Source organism: Mya arenaria, chromosome 17, assembly GCF_026914265.1.
Source record: "Mya arenaria isolate MELC-2E11 chromosome 17, ASM2691426v1".
Taxonomy (NCBI): domain Eukaryota; kingdom Metazoa; phylum Mollusca; class Bivalvia; order Myida; family Myidae; genus Mya; species Mya arenaria.
This window is the reverse complement of record NC_069138.1, coordinates 24,456,569-24,475,021: the sequence shown is the minus strand read 5'-3', so window position 1 is coordinate 24,475,021 and position 18,453 is coordinate 24,456,569. Positions and strand designations below refer to the sequence as shown.

The window sequence follows — 18,453 nt, the reverse complement described above, 5'->3', positions numbered from 1 at the left end:
CTATATGCCATATTGTTTGCTTCTGGGACAAATGACGCAACAAAGGAAATGGAAAAAAAAAAACACACCAAAACTGAAAGATTCATGACAACTGCTAGTGTTTTCATTATTGGGGTGGCTACATGATGTAGAAAAGGCAGAGATAGCATTATTATGCCCATTTTTAAAATCTTTTTACTTTAAGTATCTGTTTTGAAGGCTAGATTTGGCATTAAATTCAGAGTACAGCACTTCACCATTGTCTATAATTTGCTTATTTGCTATAAATCTCACTCTTTGGAATTCATTTACACACAAACAAGTACTACAGAGTTGACTAACATCTTCATTCTTCTGAAATATTGGATTCAGAGCTGCATCTCCTGGATTCTGATTGCAGGACTACCGCCGGGGGAAAAAGCCGCAGCTAACTGGAGCTTATTGGCACATCATGATCTGCAAGCAAGACACAAAAGCAATGTTTTACACTAATAAACTATCTGCCACTACTGTTAAAGTTTGAAAAAGGCCTGTTAACACTCATTTGAGGCATACACAACCTTTTATGTAGTCATAAATGTGATAAATATGCAGAAAAGTTCATGAATTCAAGGAAATCCTTGTCGAGAGCCGGTATGGAAAACCACACGAGACCACATTTTGACCAGCACTGGTGCTTGTCCTTGAAAATTCCTCTGTGGCTACAGCAACCAGGCTGGCTATTGAAATAAGCAATAAATTAGGGTTTTTAAGACATTTATAATGTAATAAGGTTGTTTTTTAATGCATGAAGGGAAAAGGCTCTAATCTTTATGAAAGCGGCTCACTTTTTTATTTCTTTTGTCTTGAGAGATGTCAAGTTTTTCAATGTATAAACTGAATAAATGAATGAATTAATGAATATATGAATGATTGATAGAATTGATTAATGAACTAATGAAAGGTGGCATTATTTCTTTATAATAGAGATCTCATTGTGTTGCTGTGATTGTTGAAGTAGATGTTTTCTTGTCCATAAGCAGAAAATCATATGCACACTAATGCTTCAGTCAATTGTACCCACGCCCCGCCCCTCCAGGTCCGGGGGTTTACCGGGGAAAAGGGCCGTGTTTTAACTTTCCAGGTGGCCCTGCAGGGCCGGGTGACAGCGGTGGTTTTGCCATAGCGCCAAATTTAGCGGAGGTGCGGGGGCATTTGGCCGGGGTTTAACCATCAGTTCGTCCCCACAGGGCGGGGATTTTTTGGTTGTCTGGACTGGAAGTCAAAGTCCCGGCTACTCTCCGGACCTGGGGAGGTGGGGGGGGGTTGTGGTTACAACTGACTGGTGCAAAAATAAAACATCATTCTGCATCAAATGTGTAGTAAGTTTTGATTTATTGCTTATAGAATTTGCAATTAATGTAATGTTTGCTTAAAAGAGCAAACAAAATGTGCGAATAGATGCACAATACAGACCAAATATTAATACAATTCAGCAGTTTCATTAGAAAATATTATTATCAAAGCCGCACCAGAAATGATTGACAAACAACATGAAAGAAATTCATTTAGGAATGGAACAAACAGTATCAATGGGCTTATATGACCAAACTTACTCACTTTGTACTTCAGTTTGGATACAATTTTCCATTATATGATCTTGAAGTGCTAACAAATTTTAGCATGTCGGCATGTTGGCATACACCAAGGACAGCTCGGCGGGGTGGCAGGCGGGGTGTCTGGCTGGTTCATCATCATTTTCTCCCGGGTCTGTTTCAAATAAGAAAGGAAAATAACACAAAACCTACCCAAACATACAATCATTGACACCCTTATAGTATATACAACATACTCAATTAACACATCTCTGGCCTACCAGTTTAAATTGACGGGATCCAATATTTATTTGAGAGCTGGCTGAAATTTCAAACAGTAAAAAATATCTAAATATGTTTGAAACAGTGAAAGATTGTTTTTATTGTTTATAAATGTCTATAAATCACCACATAACATATATATAATAAAAATGTTTTGAATTTTGCTATGCCTATACATTACTATATTAGAGCTGGCAATGTAAATGTCTTGTTAATTTTACATAAACAATATCCCTTTTTAAGTAATTCATATAGACTGTGTTTTAAGAACAAACTGAGAAGAAAATATTTCTCGACCATATTCTATCTCAAGTCGAAACAGGAAGAGTAAATTGCACACTGCATAAAAAATCACTGATCTACAAGCAATTGTTAAAAACTTCTGAAAAATATTGCAAAAACCGCCACTTTTTTTGTGCTGAACTGATGACCCCGTATTTTCTGATTATATGCAGGAGAAAAAAAGGTATTATTAACATACATGTAGCTTGTGTGGAGGGGAAACCCCTCCAGAACCCACCCCATTTAAATAATTAATTACTTAAATGTCATATTTTACTTTGTAGGAAAGAGTTTGTCTAAAACTGTCATGCATGCATATACATGCCTTCAGCTGAATAATTTTGAAAATAGGTTAACTTCAAGAAATTCTGTGCTGAAATATGTGCCAGTTTAAGCGAGACATGTCAATACATTTCATCTCGCCTGAGGTATCCTTCTGAAAACCTTCTTAAAAAATCAACGTTAAGACAATGTAAGCTCTAGTGTTATCGTGTAATTCTGCCAAAAAGAAACACTGCCTTTTATGCTTAAACCTCCCCCGGGTTCATAATCTATAATACTCAAATTATACTGCTTGTTGAAACCAGGTCAAACATGCCACAGTTGATGGTTGTCGGTAGGCGAAACCCCTCCCGAACCCTCCCCTGTAAATCAAATTATGAATTACTAAACATTTGATTTCATTGTTTGTGCTGAAGTGGTTTTTCTGTAATTTTATTCATACATTTTTATCGCTTAAAGTATTCGCGAGTTATCTGCCCCACTCCGCCATGACAAAAATATTAATTCAATTAACATTTTTTCATTTTTAAACTGGGCATAATTACACTCGGGTTATCCACAATCGTGGCAGCAGTAAAAGAGCAGGAATGCCTACATGTCGGCCTAAATGGTTAAAGGGACTGTGTCACAGATCGTAGTCTAAAATTATAGGGAACCTGGTCAAATAGCCCCCAAGTCAAATAGCCCCCATTTTGGTCAAATAGCCCCCACACTTTTGGTCAAATAGCCCCTACTGCAAAATAAATTGGTCAAAACGCCCCCAATTTGGTCAAAACGCCCCCAATTTGGTCAAATAGCCCCCACTTATTAATTAAGAATTATATTTGAAGGTAAGTTGTAATATTTTTAAGATATTTGAATGTTAGTTGTAATATATTTAAGATATCTGAATGTATATTTGAAGGTAAGTGGTAATATTTTTAAGTTATGTGTATATATATATTTATATCCGCCTGGTCTCCGAACAACGCTTGGTGCGTAACCAGAAGGCCACATACAGGTCCATGCAGGGACGTGTGTTTGCTGCATGGGACATGTATAGATCTGGCGATATGACCGACACCGGCCTGCTAAAAATATTTCCTCTACATATGTGCACACCGTCCCAAAAACAAATGAAACAGAAGCATAGTGATAGCTGCATAAGGATAATAAATTTTGGAACATGCCGATTTTTGAGAAAATGCATGGAAACCAGTTATATAAGACTGCTGACCAAAAAATAGATCGCAGATTTTTGTATTCAAGTTCAAAAATTGATGTTTTAAGCCATACAATTTTAATTTTCGAACGGAAAAATGAAAATCTGCAACCTGATCTTTTGTCAGCAATATTTTAGCACTGGTTTGCAGATATTTACGCAAAATTGCTCTTTCCAAGATAAAAGAATAAAGTTTTCAAAACGGTAAATCTGTGAGAGTGCAGCTTTAAGTTTGATGCTTAATCAATATTAAATGAAAGAAAAAACACCAAAAACCTTATGATTTTAAAAAGTTTAACAATCAAAATGTAGATTTGATGTTATAATATATTATTTATAAGTAATATTTTAAAACGTTTGTTGTTCTTATTTGGTAAATTTTTCAGATTTAGTAATATACAAATCATGTTAATTGCACTTCATTTTGTAAAAAAAGGTTAAAAAGTGTTTTGAAATAACATAAGTATGCATACATACATATAAAAAAAATAAAAAAGTGGGGGCGTTTTTTGGGGGCTATTTGACCAATTTCAAAATGTGAGTGGGGGCTATTTGACCAAAATGGGGGCTTTTTGACTTGGGGGCTATTTGACTTGGGGGCTGTTTGACTAGGACGCAATTATAGACGTGTTATACGGGATTCTTCCAATCCCTAACGTGAAGGATTTGCCATATATTAACAAAACGTAAAATAATCCGTAAACGCACAATTATTTGGACTATCTAAGATCGATGCCAAATTTATGATATTTTTCGACAATTTTCTTTTTTTCCGCTATTTTATCATGTGTGAGACAGCCCCTTTAATGGACGGACGAGTCTAGTCTGTTTGAGTTGGAACCAGCTGCCCGTTTAACTCCGTTGGCAAGAGCGCCGTGCTAGTGTTCCTGTGGTCGTGAGTCTAAGCCCCACACCAGGCTCACTTTTCTTCTCAGGTTTACCATAATCATGCACAATGATTTTCAATGTGTTTTTTTTTAAATTTAGTTTTCACTAATTAAGTTTAAACATTTTTATTCAATACTTTAATTTTACAATACAATAAACGAAGTACATAATCGCACAGTTAACAGTTAGTTTGGCATCTATAGTGCTGAGTCATAAATTATGACTTGAAGGTCATATCGATTGTAGTCCTAAATGGCCGTCAATGAGTCTTTTGACGATTTTTAGCATTCGGAACTCCTCAGCCATTTTTTTTTTCAAAAACAACCTCGGATGTATGCAGGTACATCATTTGAAGTAGTTCGTAAAATTTTGAATTATATCATTAATTAAATGTAATGTTTTAGAGTTGCATTTATTGATCTAAGTTTAAATTGATTGCCTTTGAATGGTATTATTGCAAACATAATTAAGAATCCCAAGAGTTAAGTCACAAAGTTTAACTGCTAAATAAAATTACTGCGCGATCTACTTGCAGCGGACTTAAACGTACCACTTTTTGAGTATGTAAACCGTCCAAACACATCCGAGGTTGTTTTCGATAAAATGGCCGAGGAGCTCCGAATGGATTTTTAGACTATGGCAGACTAGACTCGTGACGTAAGCGTCAACCGCGCATGTGCAAAGCCAATTATTGCGCAATCGGTGTTTTCGCTAAAACCTGACCCGGAAATTTAGCATAGTTTATACGCGTCAATGCGAAGAAAAGAAAGGTTAACCAAATGAAATATTAGCATAAATGGGTGGGATTAAGTCCAAATATGGCGTATATGACCTACATATTATATAAATGCTGATTTTTAGTAGGGAGAATAAGGTTTGAAAACTAAACAAATCGCGATTTTGTTGAAAACGGCCATATACGCGGATCTTTCTGTGGTTTTAATGAAGTTTGATCATTATTCTAAATAAAATGGGTAACATTTACACCGTATTTAACCGTAATATATGTGAATTTAGGTTATTTTCAATATTGGTGCGCGACCGCGAGGGGAGTTAAGAATGGATAAAATTACCTCCCCTGCCAATCGAGCATTTGCTAATGTGGACGTTTCCGGAACGATTGCAAACACAAATTAATGCGTATTACTTCGTAATTGCAACAGCGATTTGTATCTGGTAGATGACAATATTGCCGTTTGGTGCAGGTTGGTTATATTGAATTATTGCATGTATGCATTTATTGAATCTTATTTGTTTGTCTGATAAATTGATGCAATTTTGTGATATCCTTTTCGTACTCAAAATCGTTCGTACTTTTCATACATTTTTTTTGCAATCGATGTTAAATATATAATCTAAAAAAAGCAAAACTAATTTTAGGCAAGGCTTTCTTCTCATTTATCATGCACAAATATTGGTTCCGGTGTCAAACCTGAAAGTAATGTGTATAACTGAGTTAACAAATGGTTTTGTTTAAAAAATAAGTGCATTTGTATTCAATTCATTTTCAGAAGAAACTCACTGACTCCGTGACAGAGTGTGTCCGCCTCGGGCTGGTTCAACTTTGATTTGAGTTTTATTATGAGTGACCGAGACCTGTTCACTCAGATCCTGACAGTGATTCATCAACGGAAAGGAATACTGCTGCCGCCTCGTGTTATATTGTTTGTTCATATGTGAAGGTGAAATTACAAATTGCATTCGTATAGAAACATTATAAGTGATATTAACGGGGACATTTAGTTTGAAGCACAATGCCTGCTTAATTGCAAGAAAAAATGACAGAAAATGATGGTTCACACATTAAAGACATATACAAATGTAACAACAATAAGACACTTATCAACGAAAAATATATGTGATTAGTTTATTCAAGATCTGTAACATTTATATATTATTATTTTCAGATGTTGCACAAACATTTACGTTAAAAATTCTGCATGACTTAAGATTTCAGATTCGAATGAGGTACTACAGTCTTCTGGTTCTGAAACTCAGCCGCCGTCTCCAGATCAAGGGGATCAACCACCATACTCTAGCTCTGAAACTCAGCCACCGTCTCCAGATCTAGGCGATCAGCCACCATATTCTGGCTCCGAAACTCAGCCGCCGTCTCCTGGTGCATTTCTAGAATTGGCTGCACCACATACAATTGAACAAGTAGATTCCCTTTTGTTGTTACTTTAAATTAACCAGTCACTTTATTTGTCATCATAATAAGTATGTAACGGTCAATTTTTAACCAGGTTTTTTCAACAGAAAAACCTAGGTTTTAGATTGGGGTATGTCATTGGGTGGTCTGCTGGTTTTTTTATTGCATGAACCTATTTATTTTAACATTTCTGTATGACTTAGTTTTCAGATTTGGATGAGACACAAGGGGATGAGCCACAGTATTCTGGTTATGAAACTCAGCTGACACCTTTAGAATTGGCATCACAAGACCAAAGAACAGTTTCATCTGACGTGTCTCTTGACTCACCTAGCACCACTGAACACAAGGTAAGACAAAGCCCAGCTTACTGTAATACAGAATATATAAGTGAAAGTCCTCAGTACAGCCAAAGTTGTTATCTTGAGCTTGGGACTGAACTTCACATAGACACTCATCTTGAGCTGGGGACTGAACTTCACATAGACACTCAGTTTCAACATGCAACTCAGCAGCTGGAGATTGAACCTTGCAGTCTACAGCTAGGTTCTGAACAAAAATCAGAAGACATACAACATCAGAGTGATAGGCTAAAGTTAGAACGTGAACCTTTAAGCCATTATAATTGTGGACAGAAAAAAATTAAGTTGACAAATATTGACCAGGCATCGCAGAAAATTTTAACAGGGGAAATAGCATGTAGAAGCGGAAATATTTACACTGGCACGGTTTACAGTTTTCAAGAAGGGTCGTCCGTTACTCAGACAATAATATCAGGCCATCTACCACTTTACAATATTTACCCTGATTAGAGGTATCAAAATGAGTTCATTTCTAGAAAAATATAACATTTCAAAGGAGTCTTTGTTAAATAAATCTAACTTACCTCATGTTGGTGAAACAGACTTTTGTAATGGACTTGCAGTGGAATTATATCAATTTGTAATTGACCATAGTTTAGTATTGGGACAATATTATCATCACTGGATTTCAGACATTATTAATATAAATGTTAATGAAATTAATAAAGAAGCCCTGTTATCAAAAGTTCACAGAGTGTTGAAGCAATGTAAAACTAAAAGAGGGGCATCTAGGTTAAACTATTTGAATGAAAAATGTTCAATTCCATCCCAGACCTGTGCTTCAGCATCTAGTGCAACAAGTGTACAGCGTTCAGAAAAAAACTTGTAACAACTCCAGAAACCAAAGTACTTACCAATTTAAAGGAAAACAGAGAGATTGTTTCTGTTTTTCGTGAAAAAATCAAAACAGAACAAAAGAAAACTAGATAGGCTACAGAAAAAGTTACACTTAGTTAAACTTAAACAAGACATTAAGGCAAGTAATAAAAAAACTAAGCTTACACGTTACAAATTAGCAAGAGAGTTAGTGAAAAATGCAAAATACAAACAGTCAGCAATGAAAATGAAAAACATTGAATTACAGTTAAAGGGAAAAAATAAGGAGGCAGAATCTGAATTAGATGTTTTAAGAGAAATGTTAACAGTTCAAGAAGATATTGTTCTGGCTGCAGAGGAAAATAAAAATCAACTTGATGATGCAAATAGAGCTAATGACTACTTGCATGGACTTTTAAATGACACAAAGAATATAGAGTTATATGATGAAAATCAAAATAAATACAACAATGAAACAGCTATGTGTGTTATGAACCTGACTGATATGAAAGTTCCTGTTGAAAGAGTTGGACCTGTTATTAAAGAAGTGGCCAAATTTTGTGGAAAAACTGTAGACAGGACACCATCTGCAGCCACTGTTAATAGAATTGTTCACAGTAAGTTAGCAGTATCTCAAAAACAACTTGGAACTGTACTGAAAGATAAAGAACAAACAACGCTTTATACTGATGAGACTAGAAAATATGGCAAATGTATGCAGACATATATAGTAACCGATGAAGACCAGAATTCTTATATATTAGGACTGCGTGAGATGGTTGACAAAAGTGGTCAAAGCACATTAGATACTTTCAAAGACATATTGTTGGACATTAAAACTTACTGTCATGAGGCAGATAATGTGAAAGACATCGGTCATATCATCCTTTGTAATATCAGAGACACAATGTCTGATAGGGCATCAACTGAAAAAAACATTTCAATGTTCTACTAGAAGAGTTCAGGAATGAAATTTTGCCTGAAGTCATTGATAACTGGGAAATGTTAAGTGAACAAGAAAAGAAACTTTGTTCTAAAATGAATAACTTCTACTGTGGACTTCATTAATTAGTTGGTATATCTGACACATGTGAAAGTACATTAACAAAATTTGAAAAGAATTACTTAGATGGAAATGATGTAGGATCAGGGAAGAAAACAGAGCTGAAAAGGTATCACCGAAGTGAAAGTGGTACCTTGCGTCTCCTAAGAACACCATCGAAAAGCTTTGCTGTTGGACAGGATGAAAAGAATGGTGTAAGCTTGCCATGGTCTACCTATCTTAAGTCAACAAATGAAAAGAATACAATCATTCGGTTCAAACACAACAGGTTTAATTTAGTGTTTAGCCTAGCCTCTGCTATATATTACCACCGCAAAGACATTGCAGAATTTCTTGATAAAGTACATGGTGCCAGCAATGACTTATTAAAAGCTGTATTACTTGACATTAAAGAAGACCTTCTATTGGCTGGATTGAAGGCGTTTGGACTCATCTCTAAGCTTATAACAGGTCCCTTATGGAAACTTCTTGAAGCGCCAGGTCACATTCTTGAAATGAACATTTTTTTTATAAGCAACTGGTTGATTTCTTGATGAAAGGTGCGGATGATATTGATCTGATTGGCAAATTTATAAGGGGAGAGGCAAGTCCTTTCAACTCAGTTGTCAAGGATGATGAAGAAACGAAAGCGCTACTCGAAGAAAACGATTCTTTAAATGAAGTGCTGTGCCCGATGTTACAAGGTCTATTCCTATCAATGTCAGAACTACTAAATAGAAATGTAGCGGATCATCTTCCAGGTGGAATATTCTTTAATCCAACTGAGCAAGTAGTTGCTGAAACAAAGTCTGCTATGAAACACAACAAGCTACCGGAGTTCGTGTTTGGACAATTAGATCAACTTCTGCGCTTCAGACCGAATGCGACACTACTTACCAATGAATCATACTTAATGTATTCACATAATAAGACAAGGGAATGGCTTTGAATGAGGATGAAAGAGAACAACTATTAAATAATGCAAGGGAAAAGCAATCAGAGATAAGTTTAAAGTCAGATTGAAAGAAATTGAAATTAAAAGGCTAGAAATACAGGAGTCGCGAAGAAGAAAACTTCAGGGAACGGAAAGGAAAAGGTTGCAGGGCATGGAAAAAAATGACAAATGCAGTGTGTTTTTATGGATTATGGCAAAGTGAAGCCCAGGTTAATGAAGCATTACAGAGACTTTCAAATGACAATGAAAAGCGTTCTGCTCTTAAATCACAATTAAGGTTCCGAAAGACAGTATTAAAGCAAAAACATGAAGATTCAAAAGTGTTCAATTTCACGAGAAAGGGAACAGATGGAAAATACAATGCATTACATGTTGATAAACTAAAAAAGAATGTTCTGACCTTAATACAAGACTGTCTCCAGGGGGCGACGGCAGAGAAAGTAGAAGGTGTTCCGCTGCTTGTGGGGAAAAAGATTAAACATAAATTTAGTGATGGCAAAAAATATAAAGGATTTGTTATATCAGTGGTTCCCAGCTTTGGAGAATGGTATAATGTTAAATATGACAATGATGATGCTATTTATGCATATAACTTATGTCAGGATTACAAACAAGGTGATTTGCAGCTTGTGGTAGAATAATTGTGCTATTTATAAAAGATCAGCTTAAGCAGTATTTAAAGTTCAATGAAGATTATTTGAGCTTTTCAGATATTGACATAGAAACTGGTGTTGGCATAATCCACATTATTTACATGTAAGACACATTTAACAGTGCACATGTTCCGGTTGAAATCCTTTGTGTCTGAGGGAGAGTGTTAACTTTCCATTAACATTTATTATTTTCATGTGCCAGTTTAACACTCTCATCTCATCCCTCATCAATCATGTTTCATTGTTAAGTTAATACTATTAAAAGGCACTCATGTGTCATTGTTAAGTTAATAATAAAAGCATTCATGTTTCATTGTTAAGTTAATACTAAAAGCATTCATGTTTCATTGTTAAGTTAATACTAAAAGCATTCATGTTTCATTGTTAGGTTAATACTAAAAGCATGTAGCATGTTGTTAAGTTTAGATGCTTTATAATGTTAACAAATGTTGCTTGCCTAGAACAGTAGATTAGTTTCCGAGTTTTAGTTAAGAAAAGTTAATTATTTTTGAATAAAACATAATGCAATTTTTTACATACTAAATGACAAATATCACATTCCATTCTTTGGTTTTTAAGCTAATAATGCTTGCTATTTCGGTTTATTTTCTGTAGATAATGTAAAATAATAATACATGCTAACAACTCTTCAGTTTATGTTCAGAATTATATCAACAGTTGGTTTATGGGGTAACTTCATAGCTTCTAATCTGACATTATATCATTCTTGCAGTGCATTATCATTTCATAATTGAGAAACTAACCTGTTTAATATGTATTTTTATAAAACTAATGTAAAATATAATGTGATGAACATTTTTCCCATAAAAATGTCTTATATGTATGTTTTGCCTATTTTCAGGTATTTCAAGCTTGGCGCGGCGCACTTCGATTCATCTTAGCAGCATACTAAGAAGTTGCTTGGTCCAATACCAGATACAGGATAGGTCAGTGATGGTTATAGAAGCAGTCAGGAGTGAATTGTGCACTGGAAAAACATTCTAGAGTGGAATAAAAAACTTGGGTCAGCTTTTTGTGAAAAGTGAAAAAAGTGACTTTCCGAATGTTGATTGTTTGCATAATCTGGAGTTGTTAAATTATATGTGCTTTGACATAACATATTAAAAGTATACATTTTTGTTATAAGTATGGTTATATCTATCTGAAACAGTAAGGTTTAAGCTGGATTTGATTTTTTTTAAAAATCACTGATTGTTGCTAGTGACGTCCACCATCCCAGCAAAAAGTAGCGAACGGCCCTTGCACAGAGGATCCTCGAAGCCACAATTTTTAAATTATCTTCGTTATAAATTCACACATTTATTATGTCATTATGCCGAAAAAAACATGTTCAGATACCATAATGCACTTACATGCATCGATTGTATCCATTAATCTGTAAATCTAGGACAAATCTGACAGGTTGTGTACATGTAGGAAACGGGGTAAAGGATTTCGAATGTTTTGGTCGTTAATAGGTTCGGTTAAATAACACTATTTTAAATGCAACCATTTCAATGCGCTGAATGCTAACGTGTTTGATATGTCGAGTTGGAAGAACATAGCTTATTCGCCTAGATGCATTACATGTTTTATGAAATATGTATTTGAATGTTTCAATAAAGGTTATAATAAAGTGGAAATGGTCACAATTCATTGAGTAAGTACATAATTCACGTTCCACTGTGATACCGCGCATTTAGGGCTTCAACATTGTTTTCTACATACTACGTATCAAGTCAATACATATATATGTAGAAATTATTTAAAGATAACTTTTCTTTAATTTAAAGGTAGTTTTTTTAACGATATATGGATAAATCTGGCGGTGACTTGCCGGGAGTCTAGAGAGTGATTTTGTGTGTCTATTTGTTTACTTCTACAAGCTAGTGAAATATTTCACACATACGCGCATTGTTTATAAAATTATGTACCGGTATGACTTATATAGGTAAAAGATAATACATATAACTGTGCACACAAAACAACAACAACACAGCCATTCATTGAATGATACATATAGACAGTACAAAACATAAAACTGTATAGATATAATGACTTGACTACAAGAGAGGATTGTGCATTTCCGTCATTGACAACATCACCATTAGCAGCAGAACAGCAGGAGCAGCAGCATAGGTTACTACTTTACTATGTCTAGTATTATACAATATATTCAAACTTAATATAAGAAATGGATAACACGTTATGTGAAACATATCGGATTATCAATATGATTGTGTGCAAATACGCAAAAAAAAACTAATGACTTCAAAGAGAATACGCATGTTGCTTTTAACATGGTGAGTAGTTTTTTGTCAATTTGTAATTAATTAATTTATTGATACTACTGCTACTTCTACTGCTACTGCTACTGCTACTGCTACTGCTACTGCTACTGCTACTGCTACTACTACTACTACTACTACTACTACTACTACTAATAATAATAATAATGTACATATCTATTTGTAATGATAACCTGCTGGTCTTTGAGCTGAATGGCGGGATAATGTAGCACATGGATTTTCCATATCCAGTTGGCAGCAAAGCAGTTGCATCTCTGTTTTCCAACAATGCCGTAATAATATTTTCTTGTTCGTTCTTAAGTTCGAAGTGAAACTTTTACCAAACGGAATTGTACAATATGTTAACAGTATCAGCAATCGCAATGATAATGAAATAACATAAGTTGTCCACGAAAGGGCCCGGGATGATCAAAGCGGGAGCCGCGAACGGTTTCCATGGCAAATGGTGTAATGTTGTCAGTGTAATGTATTTTAACAGACCCAAAACGGAATTGTTTGATATAGCTTTATTACATTCATACTCATACGCACATGCTCTTGAATCCAATCAATAACTGAACTATCAACATACATGCAACTGTTAGCCAGCGGCGGGCTTATCATACAAAAAGATTGGCCACTACAAATGGCCGAGTGGTACCGAGTGATTAAAGAAGAAGCCGCCAAAAAATGAACACTGGAAGGTATTCGCTTCACATGTATGCCAAAATTGTTTGATGCTGATACCTGCACCGATTGTTTTCATCTTGGTGATCACATTGAACATTATTTATTTTTTCATGTTCCTTTAAGATTTCTTAGAATCTGAATAATGCAAGAAATCCAAGAGCCAAAGGGTACAAAAGAACACTATTGGTGACGAAGAAACGATCTGGTGATGACATGAGGATGTTTTTGATATTTTGACTCCATCCACATCCGAACCGCTTCGATCAGTATTTCTGTGATATGCATTTTTTTTGTATGTGAGTTTTAATTGAGAGTTATCTTATAACTATATAAAACATCTGTCAAGTTATTCTTATAGTTGGAGTTTATATGGACTCCTTAAAAAGAAAGAGTTCAGATAGCATGCGAAGTTTTCTTGTACATCGTTATATTGTCGATGCTACTGCAGTTGCTGCTGCATGATGATGATGATGATGATGATGATGATGATGATGATGATGATGATGATGATGATGATGATGATGATGATGATGATGATGATGATGATGATGATAACATGATGATGATAACATGATGATGATTATGACAGTGATGATGATGATGATTACATGATGATGATTATGAGAATGATGATGGCTTTACTGTGAGAATAGTATTTATTGTTTATCCTCTGAAATTAATGTAATTTTCTATTTAACATTTTACAACAGACAAATTAGGTATCACCCTTATTTTAAACACAGGTTGTGTTGCTCTGCTCAATACATAGAAAAGCGTGGATAACTGTGACTGCGCGTTTGAGGGTTATCTATCATTGACGGATGGTTACAAATTTATTCGATAAAAATCAACATGTATACAAAAAGGTGGGCTGCAACGATCATTTCGTGACCCAGAGTATATTTATGTTAATATAACGACTCTAACGACAACTTTAATCCAGATAAGATCACTGTCAGGTATATTTGTAACAATTATATCATTATTATTCAACATTGATGCATAATGTTAAATGGTAGAGAGTTGTAGCGTTACAGGGATACACATGAAATGTCAAAATAATAAAAAAGTATCCCTGGTTGCTCATTATTGATTATCGATTGATGATGTGGATATCGATTGCATCAACTTAGCTTGTTCATTACGTAAAAACCAACGTTATGTCATTATGGTGTCCAAACAGCAACGTATGAACGATTTAATTTACAATAACAAGTATAATTCTTAGTTTAACTCACCGTGAAAATAACGTTAAATCCGTGTTATTGCATAATGATATTGATATATGCAAATCATTGTTTACATCAACTGTCGTAAAATGCGCATAAATACATTTATCTCAATTATTTAGATATCCGGTTTAGACGGTATTTTTTAAGATGTTTAAAAAAAAACAATTGTTATGACAAACCCTGTTCGTTTTGTATTATTATTGCAGAGTTATGAAATATAATTTCCGGTCAAAAGAAGTACTCTTTATACATGTATTCATTATATGTGTTCTCCACTCCTTTTATGGAAGTGCCGAAGGTGGATTGTAAATGTACCTCGGGTATTTCCGTATTGATTTTCATTGGTTAACGGAGGTCAAACCCCGCCCTAAACATGTACAATTTGCTTGCCGGCATGCACGCGCTTTATATGAACAATGTATGACGAGCTTTTCTGGTTCTCATTTTCACGGTTCAGTGGTGCCCAAATATTTTAATGCCTACCACTCCGGTAAAAAAGAAGTAGTACCTTGCATACACGTACAAACCGTAAGAGGGCCCGTATAATAATGTAAAGAAAATGACATCCATGGTCATTCACAATAATCTAATGCATCGAAGTTTTTGTTGACAAAGAAAGAATAATTGTGGTTGTATTATTTCCATTTGAGATCCCGGGGATGTTCATTAAAAGTTTAGGGTTTCAGCCTTTAGGTTCCATGAACTAATGTCCAACATTTAATATGCTACCATCATTTGTCATAATGGGGTGCTCTAAATAGTATTATTTTTTAAGAATAATATATATAATACCATGGCTTTCAGTTAAAAATTGCCCCAATGGTAACAAATCCTAGAGGGTTATTATATTTCACTTGGGTAATAATCAACCGAAAGCCATGGTCAACCTGGTCTTATCCTGTATAATGCATACGTTTTGTCATTTGTCAATGATTTAACCCGGTTTTGAAACTGGAATCATATAGGAATCGATGAGCATGAAGTCTTAAGGGTACAAATATGAGCTATTGAAAGTGAGGAGTTCAGTGTTTGTATACCACTTGATAAATGTCATAAATGTTACGTTGAAAGGCGATATTTTGCTACGAATGGAAACTTTTAACATAGATAACTTAACTATTTCTTCGCCATTTTAAATGAAACAAAGCGCAGTCTATGCCGCTTACGGAGCCCCGCCTTCGGTCTTTTACCAAAGTTTGATTGAGAGCTTGGTTTCTTAAAACACTTTGACTAACCTTTTCCGGCTGTCTGACGGAGCTATGTCAAAACATTTTCGAGACAGGTTTTTCGATGTGTTTGATGAAACTATTCACCTTATCAAACTCCGGTAAAAAACGAAGGCGGAGCGCTTCAAGCGGCATAAACTTCCGTTTATTTCATTTAAATTAGTGCAGTAACAAAACAGTTTGATTTAATCTCTTTTTGAAGCAAAATGTTGTCTTTCGACGTAGCATATATGACGTAATGTATCACGTGGTATACATACACTGAAGTAATTGGAAATTGAAATAGCTAAACTTCTCTCTAGTACTTTCGGAATAAGACGGCAATATATTCCGTTTCTAGCTGATTTTGACGTTCATTTCAATATGTGATGAAAGCTAGGGTAGATCATGCCAAGGAGCAGTTTCATAAGAATATGGGGTTGAATGACACTAGAATTTCGTTTAAATAATTAACAGTTCTCAGTGGAATCCCAAAAACATTTCATTGTCTTACCAGTTACTGAATGACGTCACAATGGACGTTCTCGTCTTCGTCGGGCAATTACGCCATAATTGTCTTCACGTTCTGTGGTATTCTCACGGATGGAAACGATTATCATATTTTCGGGAACGCATTTCAATAATAAAATGTTACTAATTATAGTAACATCTGTATTATACGCTCATTATTGAGTCTAATCATAGAGCAGCTTTGAGGCAACCCCTTTGCTAAACGAAGTTTTTACATAAACAAACCGATAAGACCCTACAAAGGATAAAACGGACATGTACAACCACTTGTGTATTGACATTGGTGTTCGAATATTTGAATGTGTATTGAATAATTTACAAAGATAACATTTTCTCCCACCTCATATAGGTAGAACCATGCTAGAAATTCTTATCTTTCCCACGGGCAAAGATATAATGCCAGTATCGGACTTCTTTTAATTGTCACCACATTGTAATTACCACCCTTGTTAAAGACTGTCGTCTGTAGCCCATAATGAAAACCTTGTCTTGTGGCAATATTTGGAACGCTAGTTAATTATTTCTCGCTTCGAATGTCACCAGAAAACAGTTTTCACGCACCTTTCAAGAAATAATGCTTCACTCTTCTTAGAACTATTTAAAGACCGATCAGACCAATTACATACTCTGAATCATTGCGCGAATATCCATGACAACCACGAATTATCGCATATCCGTACGCAATTATTTTCACTAAGCACAAAAGATTTCCAGCAAAAAACATTTTAACTCAATTTTGTTTAACTGAGGTGGGAGAAAAAGCATCTACCATAGCCGCTCGTGTACGATTATAAGTATCTTTCATGGCCAAGAGTGTAAGATAGGTTTATTCCGACCCGAGCGTATGGTGTTTTGCGGAAACGAGGTTTAGGCCACAACAAATTAATCATTTTTTCGTCGGATTTGCCGCACCTAAAATTCGAAAAACGAAAAAAAAATAAAAAAACTTTTTTTTTGCGCCCGCACATACTATTTGGCCGCGCATAATTATTTCTTTTTGTTGACTTCTAAATATCCTCTATTTTCTGAAATTCTTTTACTTAGAATTTAAACCGACAACGTCGACTTCGCCTTTTTGAAGGTAAGTCCATGCTTTAAATTCTTCGCGAGCAAACTTTCCTCGTGTCAGGACAAAATAAGGTCCGGGTAACCGCAAAATAGCCGATATTTGTTGACAGTCTTTTTTGTCGGGAATATTTTGCAGGACGCACCGTTGTTATTCATTTCCGGTATTAATTTTCAGGTTACTTTCAGTATTTGATAATGTAAAAAACACGTTTTAAGTGAAAATCAGTGTCATAGTCAATGGATTATTGTCTTCAGTAAAGAACAACAGTTTCACAGCGTCGAAGGCAATAATTATTTATGTGTGTTTTAAGTAATTTATTGTTTTGTACTCAAAATTTAGTGTTAAATAATAACCAAATCGGATTTTGAGTGCAAAACTTATATTAAAATACACGGACACACGACTTACGGCACAACCATTGAACATATTTTCGTGAGTTATTTTTTTTTTAAATTCTTAAATGCATTTCTCAGTTTTCATATAATCATAATTGTTTAAAACAGATAAAAATAGTAGGACTTGCAAATGTTTTAGAAACATTCTGTATTTATGCACCACTCAATTGTAACCACACCCCTCCCCAAACCCCTCAGGTCCGAGGATAGCCGGGTAAATGAACCGTGTTTTAATCTTCCAGGTGGCACCGCAGTGCCTGATGAATGCGGTGGATTTACCCGGCGGGGTTGGCTGGACCGAAAGTCCCCGCTATTCCCCAGACCTGGAGGGTGGGGGGGGTGGGGGGGTTACAATTGACTAGTGCATAACACATACAGTTTGAAAATAACATCAGTTAAATCAGAAAATAAATCCATTTATAAGTAAAATGACTGTTTTAAATTTCTCAATTCCTTGTGCTTATCCATTTTTTTCTTTGACCGAGTTGTAGTAAAGTGGCCTGTTATTAAAGTGGCCTGTTTCTTACGGTCATTGAAGCTATGGGGCCATCACGTTATTCTTTTTAAGGCACGGA

General features: G+C 35.1%; 1 long non-coding RNA gene across 1 annotated transcript; it reads left to right on the top strand.

Annotated features, from left to right (window-relative positions):
- The first annotated feature begins 6,087 nt into the window (after positions 1–6,087).
- Positions 6,088–11,589, top strand: LOC128222898 (uncharacterized). Its single transcript, XR_008259248.1, has 4 exons — positions 6,088–6,170; positions 6,439–6,648; positions 6,844–6,990; positions 11,331–11,589. It is a non-coding gene; the product is annotated as an uncharacterized LOC128222898 (long non-coding RNA).
- The last annotated feature ends 6,864 nt before the right edge of the window (positions 11,590–18,453 follow it).